Below are 20,275 nucleotides of genomic sequence, written 5' to 3'. Positions count from 1 at the left end.
CTGATGACCAGTTAATTAAGTGCATTCGATTAGTAGCAGCTCACTGATACCTACCCTGTTGATTCCTATAGAGGCAGCTAGCATGTACTTAGCGTTTCACACACTGCTTCTGCTTTTTGGTTTAGTATTTGTTGAGTACTAACATGTCATGTGTCATGTGTTGACAAAGGTTTTTTGTCTTGGTTTGTGTGTGTAGATGCTTTTGTTGCAGATGAAGAGCCATGTGTAAATGTTAGGTGCTCTGACATGGGACAGGCAGAAATGTACTTTGTTGATGACAACATGTTAGACTAAGACTCTAGTGACAGCTGGGTTAAGACAGATTATCAAAAGGACTAATTTAGCAGAATCTTTCAGTGAGGTGCTTTGTTTTGAAAAGGTCACAGAGACAGATATGGACTAAGCACTGAGTGTTCCTTACAAATTTGTCAAGCTGTTGATTGAATTCTTGATGAAGCTGAGTTGATAGATGCAGAAGTTGTAGATGTACTGAACCAGGGGGGAGACCAGTTGAAATGTGTTGGACAGCCAGCTATAAAGCTGGAAATCCATATATGCTATGATTGCTTGAATTATTGGAAATTATTTTTTGTAACTATGTTACTGTGTTATGAAAGGCTATAGGAGACGATACACCAGGGATGTGAAACAAATTTTACATCGTGGGCCACATAAAGACACATAACATATAGATATATTAATATTAGAAAATAAGTGCAATATCAGCAGCACAGAAATGCTGCTGTAATAAATGGAAAAACATCTTTCAGAATTAATCTTTGGGTTTAAATTGTAAGAAATAAATGTGTAAAATACCTCATTGCACTCACACAGATGGTGCTGTAATTACAAAGCCGAATAGCAAATGTGCTTTTTGGTGGCCCACTGTAGAAAAAACAGAAGAAAAAAGTCTGTAGTGAAAAAAGGGAAATTTTCTGTTATTTAATGTAATCTATTACTGTAGTATGACTAGCGATGGGGAGAGTCTTTATCAGAAGGAAAAGATCCAAAACTTACTAAAATACATTTAAAAGTCCACAAATGTATGGCTTCCTTCACATTTTCCAAAGAAATCTAGTGGGCCAGATTGGAGTTTTTGCTGGGCTAATTCTGGTCCACGTGCCTTATGTTTAAAACCCTGGCCACACACTATATATAGCTCATAAAGTCCCTCACGTGAGATTGTTCTGTTTTTTTTTTTGTCCATCGTTAATAATGAATTTTTACAAATGGATTTTTGGTTCCTGTTTTGTTTTTGTTTCCCTTTCTCACATCTTTGTTTCTGTGAATTTCTCTTCCCTGGTGTTGCCTACGTGCTTCTCAGAAATATTCACTTCCTGTTTTATTGTGATGATAACTTTCTGTGTTTGGGTCTTTGCTGTCTTTGCATTTCCCTCTTTACTTCCGCCTGTGTCCATTCAGCTCAGTGTGAGTATAGTCTTGTCTCTCCCTCTGTTAGCTGTCTGTCTGAGTGAGTCTCATAATGTAGACATGCTAAACCACAAACTTTCACTTTTTCAGAATAAAATAAAAACGATTAAATAAACATTAGTGGAATACTTTCTGCCATGTTTGTGAAACCTTTGGTTATGTAAGAATGTTTCACAGTAGTGAATTGCTGTTATCTTGGTCCAGCAGGCTGCTATTAGTTTGGGATAAGATGCTGCTTTTGGCCTGCTGCCTGTGAACCAATAAACTTCTGATCAATGGCAGACTTGATGACACTCTAGATTTCTCTCTTATTGCTTTGGTTTTCAAACCAACAGACACCACCCAATTAATTATTTTGTCTCCACCATCTCAGCAGAATTTAATATCTCATTGTATCGTCCTTTCTTTCTTTCCCTTTCTTTGTTCTTTTCCCGTGTTCTCAGCCAAAAGTCAAAACACTTGTGGATTTATTTGTGTTCCCGTGTGCATTTTAAGAGTGCATGTAAATTTCTGTGTGGTGATCTACAGCAGTGGTTCTCAAACTGTGGGGCGGGAGCCACTGCAGGGGAAGAAACATGGAGAAAAGCAAGGTTGAGTTAATATGAAGAAAGGTGATTTATGTAACTTTAAACGTGGCATGGTTGTGAGCCACACAGGCCGGTCTGAATATTTCAGAAACTGTTGATCTGCTGTGATTTTCCAACAAGGTTCACACAGAATAATCTTAAACAGGGAAAATAGCCAGAGTGCTTCAAGCCAGTAGGAAAGCAACAGCAAGTCAAATAACAACTCGTTACAAACAACAAATACAATAACTGCCTTCTACGAGTTTGAAGATGTTTAAGGTGTTCTTTTCAGTTCTGAAAAAACATTTAGCCTCGTAGTACTGAATTGCTACACTGAACGAAGCTGAAACTCCAGTAAAACAATCATAAAATCCTGCTTTTCCGCAAACTCTTCCATTTTAGTGAACCAATGCAGCAGCAGAGTGCAGATATAGAAGACATATGTACTCCTATCCAGCTAAGTGGATAAAGATGCGAGATCTCCTGAAGAGCCTGGAAGTACGGCGTCCCCAGAGGCCCATTATACTGCTTCTCTGGGTGACTAAGAATCACTAGGAGATATATGGCTGCCGGCACATAATTAGTGTAGCAGTGGGCAAATGTCTATCTGTCATTGCTCCCAGGATACGAGATAAGTGAAGGAAATCGAAGATACCACAGGCCACTTGGAGACTGCCTTTGTACCCCAGATGCTTCACCGTAGCTGTGACAGCAAATTTACTGTTTTATTGCCTCCTGCAGATTTCAAGAGCTGTTGAGATATACTGATAGCAACGAGGAATAATGAATCACTGTAAGACCACCTTTTTTTGGTACTGGGCTGTCACATCTGGCAGTAGGTTACACTGATTTGTTTGCTCTACAGTTGAGAGACACTGATTAAAGAGCAACTGTACTTAAAGTCTGCAGCTGTGCTCAACCTGGCAGAGAAACCTGGTTTTAAAGGTCTTTCCCCTCAGGGACGTCTTTCTGTGCTGTTTATTCAAGCTGCTTAAACATCCGCTTCTCTCAATTTGGAAAAAAAGTGTTAATATGAGAGAAATGAGACGACCAGGCATCATTAACTCAAATGTCAAATACACAAAGACTCACCTTCACAGTTTCAGGCATAAATATTTTTAAAGAGCATTGTATTATATATGCAGTACAAGAAAAAAAAAACACACTGCCAAGCATTACCAAGTAATCCGACTGCATCGATTATATCACTCCAAACACACAAAGGGTGTCAAAGTCATTTGTAATTCGATCTCAAGCAGGACCAGTTAACCGACTCCATAAAAACAATAAAAAAAGATGTGCTACACTCAACCTGCTGTCATTACAAAGAAACGTTAGCTCTGTAAATCAAAGAAACGCGTCAGTACAGCTTCTTGACATCAGCATAATGTATTACGTATACTCATTACTTCTCTTAAAGGTAATGCAGTATGTTACTTAATTACTCACTGTAGAAAGTAATGTGTGACACTAAATTACTCTCTTGTTACACTATAAAATGAAACGTATTGTCTGATAATTACGAGTTAACAACAAAAACCTGAGGCTACAGTCCCACACAACAATACAAATTTCTGTCCTACACTGTGTGCACAATTATTAGGCAAGTGGGTATTTTGGCCATATCATAATTTTTACGCATATTTTTCAACTTCAAGCTGTATAAACTTTAGTGCTTATTGGATTTAAGTATATCAGGTGATCTGTATTTGAATAACGAGTGAGGGTGTGGCTTAAGGAGATCAACACTCTATATAAAGGTGTGCATTATAATTAGGCAGCTTCTCTCCCTCAAGCAAAATGGGCAAAAAAAGAGATTTAATGGACTCTGAAAAGTCAAAAATTGTAAAAAGTCTTTCACAAAGATGCAGCACTCTTAAAATTACGAAGATATGGCGCTTGACCACAGAACCATCAAACGTTTTGTTGCAAATAGCCAACAGGGTTGCAAGAAACGTGTTGAGAAAAAAGACGCAAGTTAACTGCCAAAGATTTGAGAAGAATCAAATGTGAAGCTACCAGGAACCCATTATCCTCCAGTGCTGCCATATTCCTGAACTGCAACCTACCCGGAGTGTCCAGAAGTACAAGGTGTTCAGTGCTTAGAGACATGGCCAAGGTAAGGAAGGCTGAAACCCGACCACCACTGAGCAAAGCACACTAGTTGAAACGACAAGACTGGGCCAAGAAATATCTGAAGACAGATTTTTCAAAGGTTTGATGGACTGATGAGATGAGAGTGACTCTTGATGGACCAGATGGATGGGCCAGTCGCTGGATCAGTAATGGACACAGAGCCCCACTTCGACTCAGACGGCAGCAAGGTGGAGGTGGGGTACTGGTATGGGCTGGGATTATTAAAGATGAGCTGGTTGGACCTTTTCGGGTTGAAGATGGCCTGAAAATCAACTCCAAAAGCTACTGCCAGTTTTTAGAAGACACTTTCTTCAAGCAGTGGTACAGGATAAAGTCTGCATCTTTTAAGAAGACCATGATTTTTATGCAGGACAATGCTCCCTCGCATGCATCGAAGTACTCCACTGCATGGCTAGCCAGGAACGGCCTTAAGGATGAAAAGATAATGACATGGCCCCCTTCCTCCCCTGACCTAAACCCTATTGAGAACCTGTGGGCCTTGCTTAAATGGGAGATTTACAGTGTAGGGAAACAGTACACCTCTCTGAACAGTGTGTGGGAGGCTGTGGTTGCTGCTGCACAAAAAGTTGATCGTCATCAGATCAAGAAACTGACAGACCCTATGAATGGAAGGCTTGTGACCAGGCTATACTGGTCACTGATTTTTATTTATTTTTTATTTTGACATGTCAGAAATGTTTATATGTACATTTTGAGTTGTTTTATTATTCCCAGTTTAATATTTGCAAATAAACTAGTGAGATGGGGAAATGTTTGTTTTTTCAATTAGTTGCGTAGTAATTCTGCACATAAATATATATATTCTCTTAAAGACAAAACCTCACTTTTACATTCTTAAACATTTAGGTTTAGGCTCATTAACATTTTGGATTGACCGAGAGCACTGTCCTTGATCCATAATGAAATTAATCCTCAAAAATACAACTTGCCTAATAATTGTGCACACGGTGTAATGAGGACACACGTACTGTCGTTCTTTTAGTTTTTACGTTTGAACACAAAGCCGACAACATGAAGCAAAGATGAAAACCAGCCAAAAGCGACTTCGCAGCACGTAGATTCTACTTTAGAGACATGAACAGGTAGAAACTGCAGGCTGACTGCTCATCACTGCTTTGGTTACCTGTTGAGGTTCAGCGTCTGGCTGCTGGGCTGGGGTCAGCATTCACTCAGCTTTAACATCACCTTAGGTTCTTTGCTAGCTTAGTGTTAGCATGCTGTTTGTGCAAATGCTTGCAGAGAGCAGTATTCCTGTTAGCAATGTAATGCATTTTCTGCTTCCCCATTGCGCTTTCGTCCTTTTGCGCAATAAAAGTAAAAGTAATGCCCATCTCCGCTCCTTAAAAGCTTCATCGCTGTACTGCTTCACCATTCTCCTCCCTTCTTCTTTCCATCCACCTAACGCACAGATAACTGAGGAATCTTTGTAACGCTAGTAATGAAATAATTTTAACTGTGATACGATCCCTGTTTAGTACAGCAATGCATTACGTTACAGTAATCCATTACTTTGTAGCAAGTTAAACCCAACACTGCGCTTGACGTCATTCCTTTTCTTCAAGTTTCACTCTTTTTAAAACCATGCTGTGGGCCAGGTTGGACCCGCTGGTGAGCTCCATAATGTGCAGAAACGTCTCATTCTGTTCCACTCTAATTAATTCGAGCAGATATGGAGAGCTGGTCAGCTGTCACTATCCTATTCTGCAGTTGCTGCCAACCACCCACACGTTCAGACACACAACTCCATTCAAACTGGAGCTTTGCAATTCATTCATTCTTTCTCTTAAGGAGTAAGATATGAGAAGGTCAGTGTTTTACATACAAGAATCTACCTGAGAGATTAACGTCAGCCTCTGTGTGTGCGTCTGAATGTGTCTGGAGTGGGACTGTTAGGAAAAGGAGAAATGAAAGGAGAATAAAAAAGCCATCCAGAAACTGTGGTAAATGAATAAATGGATAAGTGAGGACATGGGTACAGGGGAATGAAGGAGAGAGGAACTGAGGATGTAAGCCGAGGGAGGAGGAAGAGATGAAGAGAGATTGTGCAATCAATCAATAGATTCTTACTGTGTGTGCTCTGACCAGAACAACCAATTCTAAAATCAATTCCCTCTCTGAGGCTCATAGCAAAGAGGTAACGCTCTCCCTTTCTCCCTTACTGCCTCTCGATTTTGCTCTTCTAATGACTTTTTCAATGTACGCTGTTGAATCTATATACATTAGCAGTGCTCAAATATCCACCCTCGCCTCCATCAGCTCCTGACAACGAGATAGCACCAGCCACTGGAGATCAAAGGTCACATCGATGGCTTGCTTAATGAATGCCTTTGCAGTGGGAAAGGTCAATAAAAAAGGGTCAGCTTGCTCACATGAAAAGGTGACACCACCCTGAGTGTAAAGTAACTTCTGTGTGTCTGTTAGCAAGCATGTGAAGTCACTAAGTCATTTTGCTCCTTCATCCTGAGGGGACGTAGGCTTCAAATCACCTGTCACATCAGGTCAAAAACCATGAAGCAAAGTACCCATTTCCTGTTTCATAACACAAGCAAAGTGCTTTTTCATTCTGCATATGCGTGCTGGCTTCGAGTGATGGGCATTGTAGAATAAGGAGGGGATGTTTTTCTCATTATCATTTAATATTTTAATATGCCATTATTAGTTCATTAGAAGTATATAACCAGCTTTGCATTAAGCATGAATTGAAGTTTTTGATCTTATATTATTCTTTGCATTACAGTGATGGTGATAACTTTAATTTGATCTTTCTTACAGGTATCAGAATAATAACATGATTTTCCATTGCAGATGTAACCATGATCATTCCATACACATTGCAGTTTGTTGCTCATTTTAGAGTTGTGCTCAAGGTAATTAAAGGTTAAAAGCTACAGCCAGCGCGAGTCTGGCTGATCTATGGAGGGCAAAGGCTTTGAGCTTGGAAGGCCGCACGCGCTTACACAGCACTTATAAGATGTCATTCTTGGTGATTTTGTGCTTAGTCATGTTTTAATATGTTTTAAGTAGAAGTAGCTGATCCAGCAATATTCATTTAATATTATATACTTGATTTAGAGCAATACACACTGATGGTCTTAATAAATGAAAGAGTCCTTGTAGTTGCCATGTTGTGTCTCAGCAGGGTACAGACGGTTCCAGGAGAAGGGGGGCAGTTAGCGTCTGCCCTCGGGAAGGAGACAATGTTATTCTTTGTGTTAAATAAAATTGTCAACATTGATTGTATTACACCTGTCACTACGCATGAGGGGGCGTTCTAATACCCTGATTTCATAAAACTATGGAGATGTGTTTTTTGAGATGAGATCTGAGACTGTCTGCATACAGTGTCCATCTCCCACGTGTGTGATCATTAAATCATCGTTTGACTCAACCCGACCGGACCAGTGTTGTTATTGTGGGTTTTTCCTCTGGTGTCCATCTCCAATATTTTTGAACCATAACAGCATGCAGCGTGAAAATGTGCATTTCTTCCAACTTCAGGGCATGTTACTGTAGTCAGAGCCAGGAGACTGGTGGGGTATGCCCTTGAACACAGGACAGACACACTCACACACACATACACACAGAGAGACAGAGAGAGACACGGGAGTTGGCTATTGTTTTGGTGTCCCCCCCAAAAAAAGAAAGAGAGCAAGAAAACCTCTAATTGCCACTCACAGAGACTCCTACCACATATGAGATTTCTGTTTTTGTCTTTTCTTGTTTCCTGTTGACGTGAATGACGTTGTGCAAAGCTGGGTCAAAGCTGATTTTCCGTGGGCAAAAAAGGGAACGAAGCAACAACAGAGCTCACCAGGAAAAAAAGAAAAGACTTTAATAAGGATGAAAAATACAGCATGAAAAGCACAGACAATGGCTGCTCTTGTGTTATAACTGGGCTCTTCTCCATGGCTAGGTGATGTACTTACAACAACACAAGCAAGAGTAGCCCGCAGAGTGCTCCATCTCTGACAGCAGACGCTGTCTACAGGCAGTCTTAAGTTGCCTGCGGACTGCTGAAGAGCTGCCACCTTTGAACCATAACTTCCCCATTAGGCTGATGTCTGAGCAGCACCTAGCATAGCACATAGCACAAGTAATTAAAACATTTAGGGTCTTTGTCAAGCAGTTAAACTAATTCATGAAAGCACTTCTAGAGCTCGCTAATTCAACAGGCATTTTCACATTACTTCTCTCAGACGTAAGCTACAACCAGCACGACATCAGGTTAGCTAAAATAAATAATACAGGAGGTGTCATAACCTCCACCTGAGGTTAACGCAAAATGTGAATCAGACCCAAACTCCTCCAGGTTAAAAATATTTTTAAAAAGCTATGATTTTATATTCTTGTGCAAACTAAACAGGTTCCTATCGATATGATCTGTTTCTCCAATCATAAGAACTGTACAGATGCACAGCATGTACAGATGCTGTTGGATTTCTAAAGAGGATCAAAGTGAGGGGGACACTTTGACTAACAGGTGCTAACATGGCAGCTTACCTCAGGTAACTGATGTCACAGAAGTGGAGTGCTCTATTTTATCTTAATGTGGTCCAAAGGATTTTTTGTTATTTTAATGAGAAGATCAGCTAATAGCATAGGAACTGCCAGACCTGCTGTTTGGCACAGCCCAGCCAAGAAGACTGTGCTCCAGTATGGTGAGTGACATTCTGGGCTTATAATTAGCATTAATTAGCAGGTATCTGTGTCTGTGCCATGCATTCATACAGCTGATAACCAAGATGATGCATGATGATAACCCAACATGCTAGTGTTTAGGATAACTTAGGATAACGTACTCAGACCTCTTCTCCAATTATTGTCACTTATGGACCCAAAAACACAACTTGATGGAAGCCAAAAACGTTCATGCTGAGCCTTAAAAATATGTGACCCAGAAAATAATGACTATAGCCACAGCCTTATAGAAAAAGTCACTCTTCAGATATTATGGGAATTAAAATATTTAGGAATTTTAAAGCTTGCAACAGAATTAAGTTTGATTTCAGTGGTCACCAGAGTATAAAAACTGCATGTTACTTAAAATCGCTGCTGACGTTGCCTCAAAATAAGATATTAAAATTAGTTATAGTTACAACACTGATTATAAGGACAAAGTTGTTGCTTTGTACAGTGTAATTCCTTAGCCTTGTCATTGGCCGGCTGTAGTTTTGGGTAGTATATGAGAGTGAATCATCCCATGTCAGACCATTCGAACTATTATAATTCAGACAGACTAAATAAAGCATGCCCACACACTAAGACACTAAGCACAGTTTCTCTAAGAGCAAAGGGGGTTTGGGTCGTTTACTGTCAGTGAGCTGTATGTGCGTATGATTTGGCACAGCCAATGGAAATCTTGGATAATGACACGTTCAGTCTCTGCGGTCTCTGCCTGCAATCGAAGATTTTCATCTAATCAACTCTTCATTTATCAAAAGCTGGAAATACCAGGTCTCAACAGACTGTTGCTTCAGGGGGAAGGAAAGGATGATGTGCCCTATAAACATGTCCACAACTCCCAGGCCGATGTGTGATATCCCATATCACGTGGATCAAATTCCATTTTTTTGCTGAAACGAGGGAAGGTGCAGATGGATAGACATAATGTCAGAAGTGATGTCACCAAGAAACATCATGTATTCAGGTTTGCAAAAAATACATTTTCACTCAGCCCCCCCCAACGCTCTGCAAATAATGTGGAAAGCTGTGCAAAAAACTTGGAAATGACTTCCACTGGCGCGGGAAAAAAAGATAAACAGAGATCTATGATAAGAAAAAATCTTCATCCAGCTGCAGAGAGATATTATTTACTGCAGCAGCAGTAACTTATCAGCTGTCAGCTGACTATAAACTTGTGTTTCTTTATTGCAGCTGTTTGAAATAGACCAAAAAATAGCAGACAATAAAATATAGAAGCCTCTTAAAACCATCAGTGCATGTAAAATAAATGATTCCTTCCTGCAGAAGATGACATGATATCCACTGTCATTACTCACAGACAGACAGTGTAATAAAAAAAAGACCACAAGCACGGAGAGAAACTCCTCACCTGCTTATATATGAACGCCTGCTGCTGACTCTCTCTGCAGGTCTGCCTCAGTGCTTTTGTTCTTCAGGCACTTTTTGGCCTTTTAAGTGTTCCTTCGTTCTCTGTCCCGATGTGGCCTGGCTCACCTGTCAGTAAGGTTATTTGTTTTGCCACGGTTACATTATCACCCTTAAATTTTAAACTACGGTTCATGCATTATCCATCACTATAGAGTACACACACAAACAGCCGCACAGGGTACCATAAGGTTCTCCCTCCCACCTCTGGTGGTTGTTCAAGGTCCTGAGATACAAATCTCTCTTATTTGTGTTGTTTTTTCCTTCTCTTATTGTAAAGAGGGGAAAGTTGACAGTACTTGAAACGTGGTAGGATTTATCATCACAAGAGTGTGTTTGTACCAGAGTGAAATGAAGCAAATATGTGTTTGTGTAACAAGCGATGAAGGGTGATTTATTGTGTGTCCTTTGTGTAGTGTCTGGAGCCAGGCTGTGAGTGTGTGTGAGCGTGTTTTAATTGTGGTTCATAAATATTTCACGTGATTTTTGTTTACAGAAAAATAAAACAGCGCAGATGAGAAACGGTGGAGTGCGTCTTTGGTCGTGGGGGTTTGAATTACACTCAATTTCAAATGCTGACAACATTTCATTTTGTTAAAATGTTTACGCAGAAGAAGAAATACACGGTGCTTTCTGTTAGGCTTCCCAACATTTTCCTCTTTAAAAACACAAAAAACAACACCACATAAATCTGAAGACTGGAACAAACTCTCAAACAATGAGCATCGCTTTGTTTTCAAACTGTTAAAATATCCAAACTACATTCTGGATCTGTTTCCCGTATTGCGTAAGTTGTGTCTCTCAGCATTTGAGCAGCATCTGCTGTGTGGGCCGCAGCCCTGCCAAGTAAACAAGGCTCTTATTAACTATTAAACACTTCACAGCAGGGACCGCAAAGCAGCCACGCACACACATACAGCTTTGCACATTAACACAAAGTTGCACAAATGCAAGTACGTTTGAAGAGTAGGTAAATGTGCAGAGTCAGTAGCTTCTTTTTTTTCCTTCAGTCACAGTGAAATTAGATCGCTCCGTCTCTCTCCATCCTCTTTGAGGAGGTTGTACGCTCTAACGTCAGGCTGTCCACGTCCCCTCTCGCCCTCTATTGGGCGAGAGGCATGAATGACTTAGTAAGCAGAGTGCTTGCCAGTCTGATTCAGCTCTACCATTCACTCCTGGGAGATTGAAACACGCTCTCTCTCTTTCTCCCTAGCGAGTACGCCATGTGAGTAACCACCAGATACCATCCTGAAGTTAAATTAAGGACAGATGTGCCCTGAAACTCTGGAGATTACTCTCACACTCACACGACACTCACCTCTTTATGCTTGTTTCTGAGCAGTAAGGTTGAACTAGGAATGCTAGAAGGAGACAAAAATGTAAGATCTTGGATATTTCTCTCAGCTGCATATCTCATATCGTTATTTATGATTGCAAGGTTTCACCACTAGGGGGCTCTGTCACACAGTTAAAGCCCAAAAATGACTGGTTACTTAAATACAGCAACATCACAGCAAGTTAGTGAAGATCATTATGTACTGTGGGACTGATGTTCCTGAAATCAGCCATTACACTGCTTGATTTAATCCTTGTACTTCTAATAAGTAAGTAATAACAGTGTCCAGCTTCCTCAAATATGTTTCTTTGTTCAAGAGTCATAAACCTCATCACATTCAACCAGATTTAATTTGAAATTATGTAAATTACAATTAACGCAATTATATAAAACACATTTTTGTAAACAAGCCTACTTTGTGACCAAACCAGTGGTTTTATTTATATGCCAAGTTGAAAGGAAGTGGGATTATATTCCAAAGAAAGCAAGTAAAGGAAGGCTTACATTTGTTCTGTATAAGGCAGGAGTGGAGTTCACATCCACCCTGAGGGTGAAAAGTGCCGCTTTGATGCTTTCATTCTCCACCTCACTCCTGGCCACAGAGGCAGCAGTGCACTGAATGACGACGAAGCTTGTTCACCCAGGAAGGAAACTCCCTGTTTTCCCAAAGGACGTCAGCACAGGATTTACAGCTGTGTGTGAGTGTGTGTGTTTGTTTGTGTTTCTGAAACAGAAAGAGGAAAGGGGGGCGAGCTGTGTCAATAGCCAGTTCATTCAAGTGTACCGTAAACCATCGGAGAGCCTCATACTGATACTCGCAGCTTGTTTTAACTTGTAAAAACAATCCCATCCCACCTCATATGTTCTCAAAGCACTTTAGTCCTCTTTAATATCCGCTGCCAGTATGAAGGAGATCAGAGCACAGTGAAATGTAAACTATGGATAATAAGTTCTATTGTATTATGACAAATTCATGAATCACGCTTTGGGAGGAGGAGGGACATGGGACACTGGCCATGCTTGGAGAAATAATTAACCGACGAAACACACACACGCACACCCACACAGTTGTAGAGGTGATGTAATAGCTTCCTGGAGTTACTGGCGAAAAACCTCTTCAGGCCTCAGCCAACTGTAAGACAGTACTTACAATGGATGCATTAAAAAGACTTCCAGTATGCTCCAAGCACTCTGGGTTATCGGATTCACCTTCCTAACCTGTATGTCTGTGTTATATTACGCTTAAACAAAAATAACAATGCAAAAGCTTGGCCTCTGTCTAGAAATCACTGCTGCGAGTTGTTTTCCACAACCCTGACATAAAAAGGCTCCTTTCTTTCTCTTTACTCATTCGGTTTTGTTTGTACCAGAACAGGAGCAGCGTGCTTCTGAGATCTCCTGCACCGTAGCCTTCTGTTGAATCGGGGGAAAAAAAACCTTAAAGCTACGCAGAAGTTTTCAGCAGATCTTGAAGATTTTGTTTGAGCACATTTTCCTCTTTGAATTAGTGGAATAGTTTACCCATGTTCTAAATATAGGCTCTGTAGTCATTGTAAGAACTGCAGTGATGTAATTGATTATTCGTGTTTAACATGACTGAGCCATTAACCACAATGGTGGTCAATGTGGTCAATGTGAGACAACAGTCTCATGGTGGCATAGCTGGCATGGTGGCACAGTGGTTAGGGCAATTGCCTCACAACAAGAAGGACCAGGGTTTGAATCCTCCATCTGGCTGAGGCCTTTCTGTGTAGAGCTTGCATGTTCTCCTCATGTACTCCAGCCTCCCAAAGACATGCAGTTAGTGGGGTTAGACTAGCTAATGGATATTCAGTTCCTGAATAATTAAAAGATAACAATGACTTTCAGATCTTAATAATTTATCATTGAATTATTTTTCTTTTCCATGCAGTTTGAGGACAAAAAGAGCCTGCCGTCTCTTTTTAGCATTCCTGCTCTATGAGCCACGCTCTGACATGACATTTACTGTAATCATTTATTTAACGAATGCATTTGATCTTACTATCTGTTTCATTCTAGAACATCCTGGCAATGGATTCATGAGTTCTTTGGTAAAGATGTGAGACTGTGTGAAGCTGCTTATCTTTCTCTACTTATTGTTTACAGTACTGGCTGTCCTTGGTATCTGCTGGCTACAATGTGTCTTAGCTGTTATGACTTACTTGGAAAGAAGGAGGAAAAATACTGGGAGGTGAAGCAGAAAACTGACATGCTTCATGTGATTTGGTGGATTTTACCAGAACTGTCCCCGGTGGTGACACTGTTTTAAACGTCTCTCTGTGGGTGATGAAAACAAACGATTCTTTTGTGTCGGCTTGTTTGAGCTTTTCTTCCTTATCTTTGAGCATCACTGCCCATCCTATTTTCTCCTCTCCTTTAGCTCAGTCTGCCGCTGGTACAAAGTAGATTTCCTTTCTACACTTGACTTCTCAGTCAAATAGTGAAAAGTGATTCCTCATTTCCTCTGACCTTGTAGTAACATTAATAAGCAGAACACACAGATCAAAAGCTTTTTTCCTTTTGTCTCTTTCATTAGTTTTCACTGATTTTGCCATGTAATTTTGCAGATTTGATCTGTGTTTGTGTTGGCCTTGAATCACCGGACATTCATCTGGGAATCGGATCTGATTCCCACATGACTCCTGGGTGACTTCACATTACACAGCAGTGCAGTTGTGTCAGGGAAATACAACCTGGGTGGAGATTTAGAGGAACAGGCGGTGAGTCTGGATGTGTATGCGTAAACCACAGAGTGGCATATCACCATTACGCCTTCATGTTGCAGCCCTGCAGGCCAGATTGTGTTATTCCCCTGAATATAACTGAAAGTCCTTCAGAGCTGTGACCTCGCTCATTCCCTCCCTCCTTCCCTCCCTCCTCGCTTTCCCTGACGCTCCCTTTCTTTCTCATGGCGCTGAGCCAGAGAGCTCCTGCTCTGCTGGCCTTCATAGAAATACAGTAACAAAGTGCAAAGTGCAGCCGGCACCCATGATGTGTGTGTGAAAATCAGGGGCATTCCAGCTCCTTGTTAAGTGGAAGTGGGCACAATGAGGAGCATAGATAACCAAGCTCTCCCTATTATTGGGTTTCACTTTCACATTCAGGGGACAGTGAGTGTGCATGTCTGACAGGTGCCCTGAGCACCTGATACTATTATTTCTGCAAATAAATTACAAGGATGGATGTGGGCATTTACCAGACAGGAGACCTGGGAGAGGACAAACTGAGTTAGATTATAGGTAATTTTTATTGCCGACTCAAGAGCCTGTAATAAAGGGAGTGTTTATGTGTTTGACCCAATCATGGGAAATTCAGGATGTCTGTCTCAGCTATGCAGATTTTGTCCTTAATTATACAGAAAAACAACTTTATATTGCGAGCCTGAAATAATTTTTTTGGCCGAGCTGTTGTTTGTATCTCACAGTCTTCATAGCTTTTCTCCCTCTGCCAGTGTAGGGTTTGCTTGTGTGCATGTCGTCCTGTCTGTAAAGTTTTCATTGAAAAATTTGAATGTATGATGATAAAACTTTGTAGGAATGTAGAATGAGGTCATCCCTTAAAATTAGGCTCACATCCATCAAGATCTTCAAGGTCAACTTGATGATTTATTGGATGAAAGAAGGCCAAAAAGGCTTGTAACTTAAGAAACTATGAGTCTTTCACTAGCGGGGCCCACGTCCTCATTTATGTTTGACAGCATTTTAGCAGGTAAAGGTTGGCTTGGACATGAATTGAGCTGCGGTTTGGGAAAGGCCTCAAAGGGGACTGGCGGCGGCTCCCGGGCCTGGCAGATCGCCATGTACTAAATAGAAGTGAAGAAGTTAAAGAATTGAAAAGGGGCGGGAGGGTGGGGCACGTAAATGAGAATGAACAGCTTGTAGGACTCGGGGAACATATATAGATGAGAACAGGAAGGAGCGTGTTTGGAGGCGTGGTCCTGCTCCTGAAATTCTGATACTTAATCTCCAATAAGTGTGGTGATGATTTTTAAGCACCATATAAAGGTTTAAAATATCCTAACACATTTGACCTCTAACCTTTCCTGCTCATTAACCTGATCTGAAGGTTAAAATGATAATAATGCTACTGTATAAAGACCTATTTAAAATGGTGTTTCCTATAATGCCATTAGTTGTATGACAGCACATATAGGGAATAACATATGGGAAATCTAACTATCATAGTTTGGACCTCTGACCTCATCTTTAATGTCAAACTGTCTTAAAATGTCTTTTATTGTCTTTTATCTTTAAAAGTTTCAAACTATGCTTAAAATTCTACTGCCTCTGTTTGTATAGGGGACATTACAAACAGACCGTGGCTCGGGGAGTTGGGAAGCGTATCTGTAACCGGAAGGTCGCCGGTTCGATCCCCGGGCTCTCTGTCCTGGTCGTTGTGTCCTTGGGCAAGACACTTTACCCTACCACCTACTGGTGTTGGCCAGAGGAGCCGATGGCGCGATATGGCAGCCTCGCTTCTGTCAGTCTGCCCCAGGGCAGCTGTGGCTACAACCAGGGTGTGAATGTGAGAGTGAATGAATAGTGGCATTGTAAAGCGCTTTGGGTACCTTGAAAAGCGCTATATAAATCCAATCCATTATTATTATTGAATTTAATGCTTTTTTTTTTTTTTTTAAAACATGTTTTCTAAACTGTTTTTCACTTCCTATTTCTTGCTAATCATTCATCCATTTATCATTCTCTTCCATTTATCCTTATCAGGGTTGCGGGGGCACTGGAGCCTATTCCAGCTTCCATAGGGTGAGAGGTACACCGTGAAGCAGTCTGTCGCAGGACTAACACAGAGAGACAAACAACTGTGCTACACACTCCTTAAAGTGAATTTCAAAGGACCAAAAAAATAAAAAGGAATATATAGAAAATACAACAGTATTCCCTTAAAAGTATGTCTTGGCGGATGTTTGTGCACTCTGACTGCTTCTCGTTTCATGTGTAGTTTGAGGACTGCTTAGTCATCTGACCTATTCCTTGTCTACTCTACAACCACTAAACAGCATCCATTTGGTTACAGGATCCTTGCTGATTACAGGTCTTTCGCTCTAGTCTTGCCTACAAATAGTTTGCCAGAAGCAGCTGCCTCCGTTCGATTTGATTGCTCTAGTTGGATAATCTAAAACCCCACAAATGCAATAGTAGAGTTTTAGGCCACCCAAGTAAACTCTCCATCTGACCTTAGAAACTGATTCTATGAAATGACGCTAAGATACACAGATTAAATGTTCACACTGCTGTTTTAGAGACTGGTAAGAACTACCAGTTCTGATCCCAGATCATGATAATGTAGCCCAAGAAAGCAGCAGTGAGTCATTTGGGATCATTTCTTTTGTAATCGTTTACTGAAACCACAGTTTCTTTGAAAAAACAATGACAAAAAAACATGGGTTGCTGTGGAAGTTCTTGTATGTGCTGACAGTCATGCTCGTGGTTGAGTGAAGTGGAGGTGTCTGCATGTTTCTGTACTATTGTCTGCGTCTGCATTCAGCCACAAGGCCACTGATAGTCACCATAAATATCAGCTGTGACATCGCAGTGACCACGGGTTTTCCTTGGGTATGTCCAGTAAACGGATGTTTTCTGAAATCTTAGCACATGCCATCATTCCAACCGTGAAACCTCACAGGAATTCAGACTCAATTCGAAGAAATACATGCAAAACCTTCTTGGTGTTATTGTATACGAATGCTAAATAAGTTGCTTCAAAGGAGGAAATTCAATGCTACTGATAAAGGCGAAGTGCTTCCGTTGAAATTCCCGTCTAGAGCATCAGGCTTGAAGTCTTCATGAAAGTGAAAGATCGAGGAGGAACTTTGTCTGGTAGCTGCATCGTTTTTGAAACAGCTGCGATGGGGTTTATGGGTACTGTGGTTTTAATATGGAAAAACTCTCACGCAAACTATACCACGGGTTAAAGATGTTTCATGTTGCTTCTATTACAGTTACTTCAAATGGTATCTGACAGGCTGTATTGATATGTATAGACACTACTTACACAGAAGCTGGTCTGCTGTAGGGGAACAAAGTCTTTGTGTGGGCCCACTGCCCACACTGCTAGTGACATAAAAAATTAAGTGTTCTGAATTTTCACCTTTATAAACACAATTCAGAGTTTAAATTGAGTTAAACGTACACACGTTGCAGTTGGATCCCATTTGCCTTCAGAACTGCTTTAATTTATCATGGCACAGATTCAACAAGGTCCTGGAAACATTCTTTGGAGATTTTGGTCCATGTTGGTGCAATAGCATAACACAGCTGCTACAGATTGGTCAGCTATACATGCATGACGTGACTCTTGTTTTCTACCCAAACAGTTGAGATCTCTGGAGGACATCAGAGTACAGTGAACTCATTGTCATGTTCAAGAAACCAGTTTGAGGTGATCTGAGCTTTGTGACATGGGAAGTTTTCCTGTTAGAAGCAGCCATCAGTAGATGGGTACACAAGGTTCAGCATATTTTACTTTTAGAGATGCTTTTCTGCGTAACTCAGAGGTAATGACTGGCTGTTTGAGTTGCTGTCGCCTTCCCATCTGCTCCAAGCCGTCTGGCTATTCCTCTGACCTCTGGCATCAACAAGTCATTTTCACTCAGAGAACTGTCCCTCACTGGACATTTTTTCTTTTCTTGCAACATTTTCTGTAAACTCTGGAGATGATTGTGTGGGAAAAACCCAACAGATCAGCAGTTTCTGAAGTATTCAGACCAGCCCATCTGGCACCAGCATCCCTGCTACATTTAAGGTCACTTCATTATCTGATGCTCAGTTTGAAAATCAGCACGTCGCCTTGAACACGTCTATGTGCCTAAATGCATCCAGTTGCTACTATATGGTTTTTGATTAGACATTTGTAATTAACAACCCGTTGGACAGGTGTGCCTAATAAAGTGGCCAGTGAGGGTATTACTGTCACACGCGCTAACGAACCAGAAGACTGAATATGATAAAATGATTACTGCGTAGCAGAGACATCTTAATCTGAATAAAAACATTTGGATAATTACTCTGTGTTTTAGGTGTTTAAATTATGCTGAATGATTTTACTGTTTATGTAACAAATGCTGCCTCGTTTCTTCAGGATGTCTTTGTTAAAGCAGCATCCTACTTTATTTTGAATGTTTGTTCTCATTTATGTTTCCTGAAGACTCATCATGTCCTCCACACGTCAACCACATGATGTGTTTTGGGGTTTTTTTTTTCAAAGACAGATTTCTTTTTATATTGAAAAGCAACTTTGATATCAGTGTTGCTGTCTCCACCACGTAAGCATAAAAGTCACAGCCGGATGTAAGCGGTAGAATGGTTTTTGAGTTCGAGGCTATCAGCTGAAGAAACAAGAAATTAAAGGCCAAAATCAACAATGAACTGAGGACAGATTTTATCTTGCTAGCAGCCTAATACTCAATAGATCTTTCCTTGAAATCATAACAGTCAGGAACAAAACCAGCTCCTTAATGCAGTGTAGATTTCCATTGTGCCACTAAAATAATTCTGAGTGGAAATCTGGGAGTCCACCAAATCCTTTGGGGATTTGAAATTGAAACCTGGGGGTCATTTGGACTCGTGGGCTCTTCTTGGTCTTGATGGAGAGAGGCAAGATTGTGGCAAGGGGTGGGTGAATCAAAGTAACATTGTAACAACGAGGTCAGTGTTACTCACGTTGCCAGTCAGTGCTGTATGACACTGTGACTGATATGTTTAAGTTTTCACTTCAACAACAACTCAAACTTATAAAGTCACACTGTTTCATAGTTATTTTTTTTGTTATGCCATTCAGCACTACATCCACTCACTGAGCACCAGATATTCAGGTGAACATGCCAAATACGTCTGCTATTTATTTACTATCATTTATTTACTATAAGAGTACTATTTCCTAAAAGCCCAGGTTTTCATATAAAAAAAAATCTATTCTTATAATTTCTTTAGAAAAAATGATTTCACAGCTAAATTTATTGTATCCATGGCGATGCTGTTTTTTCCCCCCATGTTGACATTTCTCTGAGTCAAAATGACTTTTCCGATGTTATCGTTAAAAATATTAAAATACTCTGAACTTTACATCATCTGAACCTTACGCAAAAGAAAATTAGACCACCTGATCACTACCTTCTCACATTGACCAAATATGGATCAGTTCACATAGCAGCTTCCTGTTCATATTAAAAATAATCTAGTGGTTACCCACAACAAAAGACTAGATCAGAGTGTGACAGTGAAATAAAAACACCGTTTTTTTATGACTTCAAAAAATTTCAGTTCTATGTCAAATTTCCTGATTCACTCAAAACAGGAACAGAAGTAGGTCTTCCTATTTTTAGACCTCCCAGACGTAAACTGAAACGTGGCTGCTGTCAGCGTGTGAATAATAGCAGTAGGCACATTTGATTCTGCTTTACATAATACCTTATTTAGACTGACATTTTGATAGAAGCGGAAATTTGAGATTCAACTCCTCCTCCACCTCCTTAACATAAAATTGAACAAAACAAAAAAACAATTCAGCATCAGAAGAAAAAAAATGAGTAGGAAGGCGATGATAGGTGATTCTGATTTTTGAGGGGGAATTCATTTCACCAAAGGCCAAATGCTGACATATAAATGTGAGAGGGGATTTCAGATTAGACTGTCGAGTGTTA

The sequence above is a fragment of the Aulonocara sp. 'chitande type north' Nkhata Bay genome, linkage group LG22 (assembly GCF_057382095.1).
Source record: "Aulonocara sp. 'chitande type north' Nkhata Bay isolate Kocher_YH1m ecotype deep benthic linkage group LG22, A_spYH_male_GT1.1, whole genome shotgun sequence".
NCBI lineage: Eukaryota > Metazoa > Chordata > Actinopteri > Cichliformes > Cichlidae > Aulonocara > Aulonocara sp. 'chitande type north' Nkhata Bay.
This window is presented reverse-complemented; position numbering follows the sequence as displayed.